Source organism: Oncorhynchus kisutch, linkage group LG23, assembly GCF_002021735.2.
Source record: "Oncorhynchus kisutch isolate 150728-3 linkage group LG23, Okis_V2, whole genome shotgun sequence".
NCBI lineage: Eukaryota > Metazoa > Chordata > Actinopteri > Salmoniformes > Salmonidae > Oncorhynchus > Oncorhynchus kisutch.
Window position 1 is genome coordinate 20,258,668 of NC_034196.2, and position 17,519 is coordinate 20,276,186.

A 17,519-nucleotide genomic window follows, 5' to 3' on the forward strand; every position below is an offset into this window, starting at 1 on the left:
CCAAATACATTTAATACGCGTTCGGTTCAACGTAGTTGAGAAAGGACTCGAATGATGGACCTCGTCATTTTCCTAGTCAATATTTTAGAAAGGTAAATAAAGAACTGTAAAATGTCACATGATGTATTGGTCATGTACAATTTAACGTTACATTGGGTCGGGGTGTGGTCGTGCAACCGGGTACTGGACTTCCTGACGGGCCGCCCCCAGGTGGTGAGGGTAGGCAACAACATTTCCACCCCGCTGATCCTCAACACTGGGGCCCCACAAGGGTGCGTTCTGAGCCCTCCTGTACTCCCTGTTCACCCACGACTGCGTGGCCACGCACGCCTCCAACTCAATCATCAAGTTTGCGGACGACACAACAGTGGTAGGCTTGATTACCAACAACGACGAGACGGCCTACAGGGAGGAGGTGAGGGCCCTCGGAGTGTGGTGTCAGGAAAATAACCTCACACTCAACGTCAACAAAACTAAGGAGATGATTGTGGACTTCAGGAAACAGCAGAGGGAACACCCCCCCCCCCTATCCACATTGATGGGACAGTAGTGGAGAGGGTAGTAAGTTTTAAGTTCCTCGGCGTACACATTATAGACAAACTGAACTGGTCCACCCACACAGACAGCATCGTGAAGAAGGCGCAGCAGCGCCTCTTCAACCTCAGGAGGCTGAAGAATTTCGGCTTGTCACCAAAAGCACTCACAAACTTCTACAGATGCACAATCGAGAGCATCCTGTCAGGCTGTATCACCGCCTGGTACGGCAACTGCTCCGCCCACAACCGTAAGGCTCTCCAGAGGGTAGTGAGGTCTGCACAACGCATCACCGGGGGCAAACTACCTGCCCTCCAGGACTCCTACACCACCCGATGTCACAGGAAGGCCATAAAGATCATCAAGGACAACAACCACCCGAGCCACTGCCTGTTCACCCCGCTATCATCCAGAAGGCGAGGTCAGTACAGGTGCATCAAAGCTGGGACTGGAAGACTGAAAAACAGCTTCTATCTCAAAGCCATCAGACTGTTAAACAGCCACCACTAACATTGAGTGGCTGCTGCCAACACACTGACTCAACTCCAGCCACTTTAATAATGGGAATTGATGGGAGATGATGTAAAATATATCACTAGCCACTTTAAACAATGCTACCTAATATGTTTACATACCCTACATTATTCATCTCATATGTATATGTATATATTGTACTCTATATCATCTACTGGATCTTTATGTAATACATGTATCACTAGCCACTTTAACTAACTATACTTTAACTATGCCACTTTGTTTACATACTCATCTCATATGTATATACTGCACTCAATACCATTTACTGTATCTTGCCTATGCCGCTCTGTACCATCACTCACTCATATATCTTTATGTACATATTCTTATCCCCTTACACTTGTGTCTATAAGGTAGTAGTTTTGGAATTGTTAGCTAGATTACTTGTTGGTTATTACTGCATTGTCGGAACTAGAAGCACAAGCATTTCGCTACACTCGCATTAACATCTGCTAACCGTGTGTATGTGACAAATAAAATTTGATTTGATTTGATTTAGACTACCATATAGACATACTGACGAGATGAAAGTGCTTTAAACTCAGAAAAAAAATAAACATCCTCTCACTGTCAACTGTGTTTATTTTCAGAAAACTTAACGTGTAAATATTTGTATGAACAAGATTCAACAACTGAGGCCTAAGTAACAGTCAGTATCTGGTGTGGCCACCAGCTGCATTTAGTACTGCAGTGTATCTCCTCCTCATGGACTGCACCAGATTTGCCAGTTCTTGATGTGAGATTGTTACCACACTCTTCCACCAAGGCACCTGCAAGTTCCCGGCCATTTCTGGGGGGAATGGCCCTAGCCATCACCCTCCGATCCAACAGGTCGGATTGAGATCCGGGCTCTTCGCTGGCCATGGCAGAACACTGACATACCTGTCTTGCAGGAAATCACGCACAGAACGAGCAGTATGGCTGGTGGCATTGTCATGCTGGAGGGTCATGTCAGGATGAGCCTGCAGGAAGGGTACCACATGAGGGAGGAGGATGTCTTCCCTGTAACATACAGCGTTGAGATTTCCTGCAATGACAACATGCTCAGTCCAATGATGCTGTGACACATGGCCCAAGACGATGACGGACCCTCCACCTCTAAATCTATCCCGCTCCAGAGTACAGGCCTCGGTGTAACACTCATTCCTTCGACGATAACCGCGAATCCGACCATCACCCCTGGTGAGACAAAACTGTGACTCATCAGAGAAGAGCACTTTTTGCCAGTCCTGTCTGGTCCAGCGATGGTGGGTTTGTGCCCATAGGCGACGTTGTTGCCGGTGATGTCTGGTGAGAACCTGCCTTATAACATGCCTACAAGCCCTCAGTCCAGCCTCTCTCAGCCTATTGCGGACAGTCTGAGCACTGATGAAGGGATTGTGCGTTTCTGGTGTAACTTGGGCAGTTGTTGTTGCCATCCTGTACTTGTCCCGCAGGTGTGATGTTTGGATGTACCGATACTGTGCAGGTGTTGTTACACGTGGTCTGCCACTGCGAGGATGATCAGCTGTCCGTCCTGTCTCCCTGTAGCGCTGTCTTAGGCGTCTCACAGTACGGACATTGCAATTTATTGCCCTTGTCACATCTGCAGTCCTCATGCCTCCTTGCAGCATGCCTAAAGCACGTTCACGCAGATGAGCAGGGACCCTGGGCATCTTTCTTTTGGTGTTTTTCAGAGTCAGTAGAAAGGCCTCTTTAGTGTCCTAAGTTTTCATAACTGTGACCTTAATTGCCTACCATCTGTAAGCTGTTAGTGTCTTGACGACCGTTCCACAGGTGCATAGGTGGATTTTTACGAATTATCTTTGAAAGACAGGGTCCTGAAAAAGGGACGTTTCTTTTTTTGAGTTTACATTAAGTTATACCAGTTCCAGTAAAGACATCAGAGACCCGGGTGACATCTACATCATCTTTACTAAATAACATAACACCGGGCCTCTGGGTGCTCTTGAAGGGCCACTGGATGCTGATGGTATGTCAGGTGCTTCAGAAACGTGCCGTGCAATAGCAACAATGAAAGTGTGTCGCATTTCTACAACTGAAGCCATACTTCATGATTGTGAACTCTGAAAGAGAGGAATAACAGTAAAGTAACAAGTTATAAAATGTAATTAATTAGACTGATGTAAAAAAATAGGGCAAATCAAACAACGTGAACGTCAAATATATTCAATAAAGAAATAGTACCTCTGTGCCTCACTGAAGCATGACCTTTGATGTGGTTGTTGACCTTTGATGTAGTTGTTGACCATATATTGTTCAGCCTTATATGTGCCGAAGGGGCAGTGATGAAGTTGACTGCCGCTGCATTTGTACATTTTGGGACTCTCGCCCTCCAATAACTCACTAACGTGTCTCTACACATAAAAGGCATGATAATTAGAAAGGCAGAAAATAAGCAAAAGGCATTTAATTTATGCTATGTGCACGCTGTGTAGACTCGCTATGTTTAACTTAGGGGATGGCCATTGGCATCAATTATTATTAGACCCTGCTGGTCATCTATGAACGTTTGAACATCTTGGCCATGTTCTGTTATAATCTCCACCCGGCACAGCCAGAAGAGGACTGGCCACCCCTCGTAGCCTGGTTCCTCTCTAGGTTTCTTCCTGGGTTCTGGCCTTTCTGGGGAGTTTTTCCTAGCCACCGTGCTTCTACACCTGCATTGCTTGCTGTTTGGGGGTTTAGGCTGGGTTTCTGTACAGAACTTTGTGACATCAGATGATGTAAGGAGGGCTTTATAAATAAACGTGATTGATTGATCAACAATACACATTTAGAGCCAGCCAAATACAACAAGGCATACATTGAAGAAACATAGAAAATCAACGATCAAATCGATTACATAACTGTACATGTAAACCTAGGCTTACTGCTCAAGTAGGCAAATATGTCCAAATAAGTTTCCCTCATTGTAATCAATTAGCTAGCTCACGTGCAAAAGGGTGCTATTGCTACTTAGCTAGCTCACGTGCAAAAGGGTGCTATTGCTAATTAGCTAGCTCACGTGCAAAAGGGTGCTATTGCTAATTAGCTAGCTCACGTGCAAAAGGGTGCTATTGCTAATTAGCTAGCTCACGTCCAAAAAGGTGCTAATTAACGCTATGCTAACATCTGTGTGGTATAACATGAATATTACAAAGTACATTATGCATAATGACAGTCTCACTTACTTCCATGGTTTATATTTTTATCCATGTATGTTAGGTTCGATTAAGATTGACTTTCGTTGACGTTGATACCTTCGACGTGAAACTCAACTTGGGTGACCTTGAAGGGTTCGGGTTAAACGCGGTTGACTCCGCCCACATTGAGCCGGGCCCAGAACTGCACACTGCAGTCAGGGCTTCTCACTGTAGCTAGTAACCTACTGATTTGAATGCAACAGTTATTTCAGGGAAGCATGTTAGTTAATATTAGAACATGTGTGGTTAATATGAGTGCATATTGAGTGCAAGCATTTGGCACCTGCTCTGCATTTAATTATTTCCAGGTCTTTGTAACCAATAGTCATTGTAATGCAAGCTTCTATAATGATATTATCACAGGCAAATGGATGGATGTCATCTTCCTCCCACTTTCCATCCTGCATCCAGTCGTATGAATCAGTAAGCATGTTCATAGAAGTAGCAGACTAAGGTCAAACTTCCTTCACCAGGGAGTTTATTCTGCTGGGATAGAAGATGGTTTGGAGACAGTCATGTTATGATGAAGCTTGGAGTAATTCAATTGGTATGGACGCATTGATATTGTATGACTCCAATGTATTTTCTACATTAAAAATTATGTATTTTATTTTTTATAATTTGCCCCCAGATATGTCTAAAAGCACATCATCATGTCTAAAGGCACAGTGATTCTGGCCTACAGTGGACACCTCCTTTATCTTGGTGTGGTTGAAGGAAGAAGGATATGATGTCATCACATACTTGGTAAGCCCAAGAAAGTATCTGTTGGACAAGCGTGTGTGTGTGCGATATAACTTGGGGTTGGTCAGCACACAGCCATCCAGTTGGTGGGGTGCTCTTGTTTATTGTACATCAACCTATTAGGTATGTCATTAGTGTCCTGGAAACTGAAACCCCAATGATTGTTCATTTGACGCAGTTCTAGAAAGAATGGATTAATTTTGCAGAGCAATGTGTTTTTTTATTCAACTAGGCAAGTCAGTTAAGAAAAATGTCTTATTTACAATGACAGCCTACCCCAGCCAAACCTGGACAGTACAGGGCCAATTGTGCAACGCCCTATGGGACTCCCAATCACAGACAGATGTGATGCAGCCTGGATTTGAATCAGGGACTGCAGTGACACCTATTGCACTGAGATACAGTGCCTTAGACCGCTGTGCCACTCGGGATCCCAGTGTGTTAACACCCACAAAAGTGCTATCTGTCTGCATAATGCTTGTGCAAAACTGGCTGGGTTAACTTTTTGCCCTTAGGCCAGTTCAGAACTGCACACAATATAGTTCTGAATTCTTCATTCAGTGGCTGGCTTAAGAAAGGGGTGCAAGGGTAGAGCCTCCTGTTGGTGTTGGGATGGAGAACAGAAAGGGGTGCAAGGGTAGAGCCTCCTGTTGGTGTTGGGATGGAGAACAGAAAGGGGTGCAAGGGTAGAGCCTCCTGTTGGTGTTGTGATGGAGAACAGAAAGGGGTGCAAGGGTAGAGCCTCCTGTTGGTGTTGGGATGGAGAACAGAAAGGGGTGCAAGGGTAGAGCCTCCTGTTGGTGTTGGGATGGAGAACAGAAAGGGGTACAAGGGTAGAGCCTCCTGTTGGTGTTGGGATGGAGAACAGAAAGGGGTGCAAGGGTAGAGCCTCCTGTTGGTGTTGGGATGGAGAACAGAAAGGGGTGCAAGGGTAGAGCCTCCTGTTGGTGTTGGGATGGAGAACAGAATGGTTGGCACTGTACCAATGGTAACCTGTTTTTCCTTGTTGAATCACAAAGCATGTCTTCTCTTGTGTTATGTTGTGAAGAAAAAAAACTCTGTAAAACAAGCAGTCCGAAGACCACAGAGGCAGAAAAAGACAGGCATAGTTATGTAGCACAATGGCTTGTTAAAAAAAAGGCTTTCGGGGATCCAGATTTTCATACCATCATGCTGTTCTTCTGCCATCTCGGGATTTACGTGTATTACTGGCATGGCATGTAAGGGGGTGCTAAAAATGCACAAAAAGCCCATTTGTCGTCTTTTACCCGAATGCAAATACAATTAGTATAGCTAATAGCCATTTTTGGTGAGTGTGGACATTTACAAGTGAACAAGATAAATTGTGCAAATTAACAAAATTGTGATTAAATCAAATCAAACTTTTGTGTCACATGCGTCGAATACAACAAGTGTAGACCTTACTGTGAAATGCTTACTTACAAGCCCTTAACCAACAGTGTAGACCTTACTGTGAAATGCTTACTTACAAGCCCTTAACCAACAGTGTAGACCTTACTGTGAAATGCTTACTTACAAGCCCTTAACCAACAGTGTAGACCTTACTGTGAAATGCTTACTTACAAGCCCTTAACCAACAGTGTAGACCTTACTGTGAAATGCTTACTGACAAGCCCTTAACCAACAGTGTAGACCTTACTGTGAAATGCTTACTTACAGCCCTTAACCGACAGTGTAGACCTTACTGTGAAATGCTTACTTACAAGCCCTTAACCAACAGTGTAGACCTTACTGTGAAATGCTTACTTACAGGCCCTTAACCAACAGTGTAGACCTTACTGTGAAATGCTTACTTACAAGCCCTTAACCAACAGTGTAGACCTTACTGTGAAATGCTTACTTACAGGCCCTTAACCAACAGTGCAGTTCAAGAAGAGTTAAGAAAATATTTACCAGATAAACTAAAGTGAAAAATAATAAGTCACACAATAACATAAAAATAACGAGGCTATATACAGGTTAGAGGTCATTTGTACATGTAGGTAGGGGTGAAGTGATTCTGCATAGATAATAAACAGCGAGAAGCAGCAGTGTACAAAACAAATGGAGGGGGTGGAGGGGGGGTTCAATGTTATAGTCCGGTGGCCATTTGATTAATTGTTCAGCAGTCTTATAGCTTGGGGGTAGAAGCTGTTAAGGAGCCTTTTGGCCCTAGACTTGCCACTCCGGTACAGCTTGCCGTGCGGTAGCAAGTCTATGACTTGGGTGACTGGAGTCTCTGACAATCTTATGGGCTTTCCTCTGACACCACCTAGTATATTGGTCCTGGATTGCAAGAAGCTTGGCCCCAGTGATGTACTGGGCCTTACATACTTCCCTCTCTAGCGCCTTACGGTCAGATGCCGAGCAGTTGCCATACCAGGCGGTGAAGCAACTCGATGCTCGGTGCTCTCGATGCATGCTTGTCTGAAGGAAGAGCAGCATGGGTACACGGTGCAGAAGGGAGAAGAACAGATGAGGAGAAACACACTAGTGGGAAGAACATTGGAGGGAAAATGGCAGCTGTACAGAACTCATCCACAACTATTTGACTTTTCAAACACGGCAGAAAGCTAACACCCCATCTGTTTATAAATTCAGCCACTTACTTAGCCAACTAAAAATTAATCAAATACCCAGCTGGAGAGTATAGCACATCCTAAACAGTTATAAGATATCTGATGGCAAACATTTAGTAGTGAATTGCATACAAGTGTATCTTCATCATCTCATGTTGGCACACACAGCAGAGAGACTCACTGATTAGATATAGAACGCTATGGACTCACCAGCTCCCGCTTTCTCCCGTTGTGCTGTTTACAACGAGCTCCTGACTGGATCGATGGTAAACTTCATAATGAAAAATAATGTGACAGGCGAAATGAAGAACGCAATCTGCTTTATCTCCTGACGTATTGCACAAGTTGACTGCAGGGATTTACTTAAAGTAGCTACAAATATTGAAATGTATTCAAACTTGATAAGCTAGATGCAAGACTTTGCTCTCACAGTCACACACGTTATCTTCACACTGTTAAAGCGAGGTAGCCAGGGTACCACAACAGCAAAGAGCCCTCCGGTTGCCTGCTCAATCCGCACTTCATTTTCCTAAATGAGCTGGGATTCGACCCAGTAACCCAATCCCTTGTCCTTAGATGTCTTGTTATCTATTATACTTAGGTTGGATTTGTTAAGTCTTCATTTATGAGTTACCAGAAAGAGAAAAACACTTGGTTCATCTCAGCAGAAATCCCTCCATGATATTCATGGAGCAGCACTCTGTCACGCCTTGGTCTTAGGTTTTTGTGTTTTCGTTATATATTTTGGTCAGGCCAGGGGCCTGTTGCACAAAACTAGGATAAGGGATTAAGCCAGGATATCTTGGTGATCCTGGCTCAATTGATCCGTAATCCGGTTGCACTAAAGATGGATAGGGGGCAGGAGGATATGTTATGGTATAAATTACCATGGAGATTTATTCTGTGGAGCTAGCCTGCTCCAGACCAGGCTAAATTCCAGGATCTATTTAATCTCATCCCTAATGTCAGTCAGCAGTCACCACAAATGGAAACCAATAGTTATTTCACTGCTCACTATACATTGTTATCACATATAACTAGACCCACTGTTATTATTTAAACCTTTGTGATCATTAATTTCAATGATTTTGGATAAAAAATGATTTTTAGATGATGTTGCTATCATTAGATAATTTACAGTTTCCCATAGACTATAAGGCTATATATAAAATGATAGAATATTAGGGCCACAGAGGGGAAAAAAAACAAGTCATAATATCGTAACCAGTTGTTTTAAAGGAGGACAGTTGTTAAAATGACAGATGTGGGGCATTTCGTGAAATTGTACTTCAGTATGGTTTCATAAACAAAGACATGCTGATGTGCCAGAATATTAAGTATCACATTGTCATAAGTATCAAAACTGTAAAAACAATATGTAGCTTTTCTGCAGAAAGAACCAGCCTCATAAATTTATGACTTTATCCTTTTTCTTCAGTGTGGCCCTAGTACTCTGTCATATAAACAAATACACATTCCATATGAATATAAAAACACAATGTGTAACATTATGTTCCTTTATTGAATAAGGACAAAACAAAGCAGGTAAACCATCAGCTCCTTTCGAAACTGAAGTCACAGTGACTCTACAAGATGGAAAGCACAGAATCCAAGCATATTATACAAAATGATACATACACATTCAAAGGTCTGTATATAACACACCCTGCATGTCTGCACACTAAAATAAATGCAGGACAAATCCATACACATCAACTGAACAGACAAATGAATGGATGCAGTAGCCTCCCTGCAGCCTTGTATTACACACAGTATACCGCACAAACATCATAAGAGGCCAAATTCGTCAAAAAAACGATCCCAAAAAAATCCAAATTCCTCTGCCACCGCAGGACATATTTAACCAAAATTGAAAGCACACATACTAACTAAAATAATTCAACACATATTGGTCCCTCAGCAGCCGACCACTGTCGTCATCAGGGAAGATTGCCGGATTGTCCCAGTCCATGGCTGGTGGCACTCTGGGGGCCCTCTCCTTCCTCAGGCAGGCCACATTGTGGTGGACAGCACAAGCCACAGTAATATCACATGCCCTAACAGGGCTGACCCTTAATTTGTGAAGGCAGTGAAAGCGTGCCTTCAGGAGGCCAAAGGTCATTTCAACTCTGGCCCTGGTCCTGGCATGGGCATGGTTGTAGGCCTGCTGTGCTTCCTGGGGGTCTGTGAAAGGTGTCAGGAGAAAAGGCTGGCAGCCATACCCCCTGTCTCCCAGCAACACACCAGAGAATTCACCTGTCAACACAAAATCTCATCATTACTACCTCATAAACACAGTGATATTCTTGACACAGCCATGATGGTTATAAATAGGGGTTGTGTGGCTTACCTTGTGATAGGCACTGATAGATTTCAGAGGCCCGTAAGATTCTGGAGTCATGGACTGAGCCAGGCCATTTTGCCACAACATTGCTGATCACACAGTCAGCATTGCAGACCATCTGAAATCATAAGATGAGGAATATTACACCAATCAATGCACATCACTGGCAATGCAGAGTGTTCGTCAATGGACAATATCAAAAAGTTATGTTCACCTGAACATTAATGCTGTGAAAGGATTTCCTATTCACAAAATCGGCCTCATGGGCACCTGAGGGGGCTTTTATCCTTATGTGTGTGCAGTCCACTGCACCAATGACATTGGGGAAACCTGTCACACAAAGTAATGAGTATCCTACTATGTGTTAACAGTTGTCCTGTAATTTGTAGATCCTCTTACCTGCAATCCTATAGAACTCCTCTTTGATGTCACAGAGTCTTCTGTGGCCAGGGAAGGAGATGAAGACATCTGCTAATGCTTTGATAGCCAGACACACACTCCTTATTGTGCGGCAAATTGTGGCCTTGTTCAGCTGTTCTGCATCCCCCACTGAGTACAGGAAGGCTCCACTAGCAAAAAAGCGCAAGGCCACACAAACCATTTGCTCCACACTCAGTGCATGGCTCCGTGCAGTGCGGTGCTTAATCCTGGGACCCAGTAGTCTGCATAGATACCTGATGCCATCTGCAGAAAACCTGTATCTTTCATATAGATGGTCATCAGGGAAGGCCAGTGGGTCCAACCGGTCCCTGAAGACCCTTTCTCGCCTGAAGGCTCTCCTCAGCACAAGTGCTTCTTCATCCACCACATCTCGCACGAATGGGCATGCCATTGTCAGAGCAGAAAGGAACACACAATTTTGGGCCTTCATATAGGCTAGTGGCCACACCTGGTGCTGGGGGGGTGGGCAAAAGAGGGCGATGCCTTATAACGATGACTTGGTTGTACTGATTGCTGGGAAAATAAAAAAAACCTTAGAAAGATGCCACCGTCCTGTGTGCTCACAATAAGAGCTCATATGTCATGGCTCACTTGACTTTACGAGAATATACCTAATTTTTATTTTGAGCTGTGTCATCTTCTTGGAGCTGGGGAAGGAAAGAAAAATAATTATTAATACATTTGTGTTACAGTTAGCATACAGTGTACATTGAAGGCATATCTCACCTCCCTCTCAAGTTTTTTTATTTCAAGGTCCAGTTTCCTAATTGTCCTCTTTTTTATTTCGAACTCCAGTGCAAGATTTTCCATCTTTTTCTTCTTGTACTGAATGTCTATGTCTGCCAGTTCTATTTGGCGCCGGAGGTGGTTGCCATACAACTTTCTGATAGCTTGTGAGCTCTGTGAACACAATACAATTAGCGCAGCTGGAATTTGGCAGGATGTGGTGTCCTTTTATTAATACGCACTATGTTGCCAGGCTGTTTTTCCCACTGTATAGCATCTGGGTCCTGTAAAAGAAATTCGATTTTTTGATTTTGATGAGGACTCCTCACCATTGTAGAGTAAATAGTACTTTCACAGTCTTAACATGATACCTCATGCCTTCTGGAATCCAGAGAGATGGTCTCCTCCTCATCATCGTCTCCATCATGTGCTGTTGCTGCTGCACTGGGGCCTTCACCCTATCACATTTAATCGGATTCATATTGAAGCTAGTAGACAAGACATGCCAGGCCTACAGTATGCCTTTGATGGAGTACTCACTGGATCAGCATCGTCTGGTGCTTGTGCTGGTGGCTCTAACAGGAACACAGTGCTGCCAGACACTGCAAGGCAATAGGTAAACCAAAGTCAGACAGTCCAAATTGATTCAATATGAATGTGGTTGTATCCCATGTAGAGATGGAAGGACATACCTTGAATGAAGCGGGTGGCATCTTGGGAGGAACCTATGCTCGTCTCTTTCCCCCCAGGGATCCCCTCTAAGACGGGCCTGCCTTTATTTAGCTCCAAGGCCATGTCCTCTGCTGGGGTAAGGTCGCCTTTGGTGACCCACCACCCGTGCCTTGTCTGTGGGTATTCTTTTTCACTGCTAAAACAGTACAGACAATGTGTGAGCAGGCACCTTCTGGGTACAATATATGCTTGTGCTTTGTTAAATATTAGTCAGGGACCATACCATTCTGCAGAATGTTCTTGTATTTGATTTTGACCTGCTGCCATGTCCGTTTTGGCCCGTTCATGTTTAATCTACACACACACACAGACACACACACACACACTTAATGGAGTCACACTGCAAAAAATTACTTGGTATTTTTGTCTTGTTTTCAGTAAAAATATCAAAAAATGTATCATAGCTTTATACAGTGTGATGGAGTTACTTTACACAATTTCACTCATATCTGCAGTGCATTTCAATAAAAAATGTAACCGTTTCATAATTACAGTACAACTGCATTTTTGGAGATGTGAATTAAATATTTGAATTGTAATTGTGATGTTTCAGCGGAGCGGTGAGTGTGTAATTGTGCACTACTTACGCATTCAGGCGGTCTGCAATACTTTGCCACGCTTTTTCTCTTTGCTTTATCACTGTGGCCTTTCTTCTTAATTATATCTTTTACCTCCTCGTATGCCTCCATGAGGATTTGTGCTTCCGACGGTGAAAAGTACGCGGCTCTAGTTGCCATGGTAAATCAGTTAATCTGTGATCTGTGGCGGGGTCTATTTGAGTGAGCCGTGAGCGCGCACCTATCCAGGATTGGTTTCACCTGGCTTAATGAATCCGTGTCTGCTCATCCTGGCTTGGTCTTTGTGCAACCAATTAAGCCTGGACGCACATGTTTTGGCTTCATTGAGCTCAGCTGAGTCATTTATCCCGGATGTCTTAATTCTACTTTTGTGCAACAGGCCCCAGGGTGTGACATGGGTTTACGTGTTGTGTTTCGTATTGGGGTTTTATAGGATTTGGGATTGCTAGGTTTAGGGGTGTGTCTAGTTAGGCTTGGCTGCCTGAGGCGGTTCTTGATCAGAGTCAGGTGCTTCTCGTTGCCTCTGATTGGGAACCGTATTTAGGTAGCCTGAGTTCGCTTTGTCTTTCGTGGGTGATTGTTCCTGTCTTTGTATAGTGTTCACCAAATAGGCTGTATTAGGTTTCATGTACCGTTTTTTTTTTTTTTTTTTTGTATTTATCGTTATTTCATGTACCGTCACTTTTTTCATTAAAGACATGAGTAACCACCACGCTGCATTTCGGTCCGACTCTCTTTCAACAAACGAAGAACGCCGTTACACACATCAAGTTGCATCGGCTCAATGGACGTGATCTGAATGTTAAAATGGTGGGCTTTGGGACTTCAGCAGCAAGCAATGACTTAGGTCTCTGGGGAGACAGACCAGGGATGAAGACACAGGAAATGATGTGGAGATGGGATACAGTAAATTCATTATGAACCATTTAATTGCGTTTTTGTGCAAAGCTTTGTTGCACAGATGGAGTTTTTGGTCTGCTCGTGTTTCTTGACTGTAATAGGGATGTTGACATGGTTTGCTTTCGATTGAGGCTGTGACAATGTCTGTTGTCATGGCACCCAGGGCTCTGATTTCCTGACTAAGTGCTTTTGTAAACATGATATTGAAGTTTAAGGAACATGACCAATTTGTACCCTTTTCACTGAAAAACTTTTCTCTGAACAGCACATACCAGCTGTGGTATGCTATTTTAGGCACCAGTTAACTAGTTGTAACTAAAACTCTCTTGCAGGTTAATATTGGACAAGTAGGGGACTTTGATGCTGCAAAGAAGTAAGTGGAGCGTCTTAGAGAAAAGAAGGTAAATAGCCTGAGCTGTCATGACATTAGTAAGACAAAGTAGGATAGTGGTATGGAAGACACAGCTGGAGCATTCCGTTCTGACTTGTGTTAGTGTCTAAGTGTAGACCTCATTTTTGCAATCGCAAAGTTGATTTTGATAAGGTCAAAGAGGAGATTAGGATCGGTCAAAGTAAACATTTTGAATACAGAGATTTTAGGGTACAGGTAGTTGTGAAAATCAAAGGTTGGTACCACCAGAGGCTAAAAAGCCGAGGCCAACAGCATGGTGGCTAAAAAAAGCATGTCTAAAAGGAGATGATTAATAATAAGAGTCTCAAGACGATGTCATTCTGAGTTACGTATACATGCATCATTACAGACGTTGGTTGATATGAAACTGATACAAATTTCAATTGAACAATGAGAACAGTGAGACATTTGCTACTTTGGGTACAGAGAGTGATGTTGAGCAGGCTGAGTCAATTCAAGGTTGAATTGTCAGTTCCTGAGGCTTAGAATTATGTGTCCTGACATCTGGGTCACAAGGGTATGGGAAAACAATTAAGCAGGCAAATCATATTATGATTGTAAGCAAAGATATGACAGGATATGCCATCTGGGTCGTCGTCTTCTCATCAGCTTACACTGACAGAGGTCCGCACTCTTCTACTCCTTCTGCCTTACTTTTGCCATGAAGATTTGCAAGCAAAAATGTGTCAAAGCAAAGCCATTGCAGGTTAACTAAGTTGACAGTGTTTGTTTTAGGATTGTCAAGGGAGCATTTGAAATATTGATGATGTTATAGCATGGTCCTGTACTGTAGCCTATGTGCTGTAGCCAACTAGTTATCAAGCCATACATATCATGAATCAATTTCAATAAACTCAACTGACATCAGCCTTCATGACTGTTTATTACTTATTAATGACAGAGTTATAGACTTTAAGATGAACTGTTCAAGTGTAACCTCCCTCAAAGTATATGTGTTCATTGAGGACCTGAGGGCAGAGTTTGTGGACGATTCATCTGGCCGTCGGTCCAGGCCACCGCCATCTATGAGGACTGCTACCTGCTGGGCACCTCGGTGGCACGGCCCTGCATTGCCCGCCGTCAGGTCCAGATAGCACGCCAGGAGGGCGCCCAGTATGTGTCCCATGGTGCCACGGGAAAGGTGAGGGATCAATCAACAAGGAGAGAGCAGAAAAGAGGCCGGAAAGGCTAAGTGAATCCATGAGCATATTGTTTACATTGCTCCAAGTTCATTTTAGAATATTGATTTTGGATGTTTGTCATTGTAAAAATTGGCATGTTGACTGCAGCGTGATTGCCAGAAAATTGAATGTTAATTTCTCTAGCATAAGCCGCCTCCAACGTCGTTTTAGAGAATTTGGCAATATGTCCAAATGGCCTCAACCGCAGACCACGTGTAACCACACCAGCCCAGGATCTCCACATCAGGCTTCTTCACCTGCGGGATCGTCTGAGACCAGCCACCTGGACAGCAGATGAAATTGGGGGTTTACACAACTGAAGGATTTCTGCACAAACTGTCAGAAAACGTCTCAGGGAAGCTCATCTGCATGCTTGTCCTTCTCTCTAGGGTCTTGACCTGACTGCAGTTCGGTGTTATAACAGACTTCAACTCACCTTCTATGGCCACTGGCACTCTGGAGAGGTGTGCTCGTCACGGATAAATCCAGGTTTCAACTGTACCAGGCGTCGTGTGGGCATCGAGCGGTTTGCTGATGTCAACATTGTGAACAGAGAGCCCCATGGTGGGGTTATTGTATGGGCAGGCATAAGCTACGGGCCAACAAACACAATTGCATTTTAACGATGTCAATTTTAATGCATAGAGATACCCTGACGAGATCCTGTGGCCCATTGTCATTTCATTCATCTGCCGCCATCACCTCATGTTTCAGAATGATATTGTACGGCCCCCTGTTGCAAGGATCTGTACACAATTCCTGGAAGCTGAAAATTTCCCAGTTCGTCCATGGCCTGCATACTCACCAGACATGTCACCCTTTGAGCATGTTTGGGATGCTCTGGATCGCCGTGTACGACACCACGTTCCATTTCCCACCAATATCCAGGAACTTCGCACAGCCATTTAAGAGGAGTCAGACAACATTCTACAGGCCACAATCAACAGCCAGATCAACTCTGTGTGAAGGAGATGTCGTGCTGCATGGCACAAATGGTGGTCACACCAGACACTGACTGGTTTTCTGATCAACGCCCCAACTTTTTTTTAAGGTATCAGCATATCTGTATTCCCAGTCATGTGAAATTCATAGATTAGGGCCTAATTTCATTTATTTTAATTGACGGAATTTCTTATGTGAACTGTAACTCAGTAGTCTTTGAAATTGTTGCATGTTGCATTTTATATTTTTGTTCAGTGTACATCTAACTTCCTTCATACTGGACATGGAGACAAAAATGGTATCCAGGAGTTCATCTGACTCTGGGGAAGTAGATAAAGGGCCTCATTGACAAAATCCTGAAGTATCCCTTTAAGTGCTTTCCAGACAGGAAGCGGAACTCTGGAGCAGATATCGCAAAAATAGAGCAGATTCCTATTTTCCCGCCTCTGGTAGACCGCCTTCACGTGCACAAGGACTGTAACAAAATGCTGTTGGGAGACTGAACTTTGAGGAGATGTAGTGTCCCTGCTCCAACTGTAGATGGAGACAAATGCCACTTAATTGAGATTTCAACTAACAGTGACTGGTCTCTCACTGGAAGTTTTGTATGCTTTTTCAACCTTTGGAAGTGTTTTTAACCTAAACTATTCTTGGATGTGTGAGACTACCTGTCCTATTCCCCATAATGATCTCTGTCTTTGCTAGTAGTGTTCCTAGTGTTTTTTGGCTGAATGGTTATCTGTCTCTTTCAGGGCAATGATCAGATTTTTATTTTTTTATTTAAATCAAATTTTATTTGTCACATACACATGGTTAGCAGATGTTAATGCGAGTGTAGCGAAATGCTTGTACCTTTATTTAACTAGGCAAGTCAGTTAAGAACAAATTCCTATTTTCAATGACGGCCTAGGAACAGTGGGTTAACTGCCTGTTCAGGAGTAGAACGACAGATTTGTACCTTGTCAGCTCGGGGGTTTGAACTTGCAACCTTTCGGTTACTAGTCCAACGCTCTAACCACTAGGCTATCCTGCCGCGCCCAGGTAAACATGGTTGACAGAGGAAGAACAATGATTCCAAGCACTACCCTCCTTTTGAAGCTTCCAGTCTGTTATTCAAACTCAATCAGCATGACAGAGTGATCTCCAGCCTTGTCCTCGTCAACACTCACACCTGTGTTAACATGAGAAATACTGACATGATGTCAGCTGGTCCTTTTGTGACAGGGCTGGAATGCAGTGGAAATGTTTTTGGGGGATTCAGTGTTCGGACGGCCCTTTTTTGTAATTTTCTAGCTATATCCTGTAGAATGACAAAGGCAATGAATGTGTTCACCAGCATCCCTCTCATTGTCTGTTTTAACAGCTACGAGTCTGGAATACTGGAAAATCCCAAGGTAAGATCTTGATCCTAATACAGTGTCAATGAATGAGCAGGCTGAGTAATCACACAGGACGTTGATGGCACTTAACCCAACACAGCTCACCATTCGCCCCAGTGCCATATTAAAACGGTTGTTACTCTCACAACCTCCTGCTGTCTCTAAATCAGAAGAGGGAGCACCTCAAGAGTAGCAGGATGGGATACACTGGTCCTAGGTTCACATATTGTCAGCTAATCTATGTCATTGACCATACAGTATCTATCCAATCCTTTGTCCTTCTTGTAATCAACACTTCTCTCAAG

At 43.6% G+C, this 17,519-nt stretch overlaps 1 long non-coding RNA gene and 1 pseudogene across 1 annotated transcript; one reads left to right on the forward strand and one right to left on the reverse strand.

Moving 5' to 3' along the window:
• Positions 1-2,842: 2,842 nt before the first annotated feature.
• LOC109879858 (uncharacterized) lies at positions 2,843-4,371 on the reverse strand. The gene is made up of 3 exons (XR_002253609.2): positions 4,245-4,371; positions 3,259-3,428; positions 2,843-3,137 (listed from the first exon to the last, which is right to left on the reverse strand). It is a non-coding gene; the product is annotated as an uncharacterized LOC109879858 (long non-coding RNA).
• A 538-nt stretch (positions 4,372-4,909) lies between these two features.
• LOC109879874 (argininosuccinate synthase-like) lies at positions 4,910-16,596 on the forward strand (annotated as a pseudogene).
• The last annotated feature ends 923 nt before the right edge of the window (positions 16,597-17,519 follow it).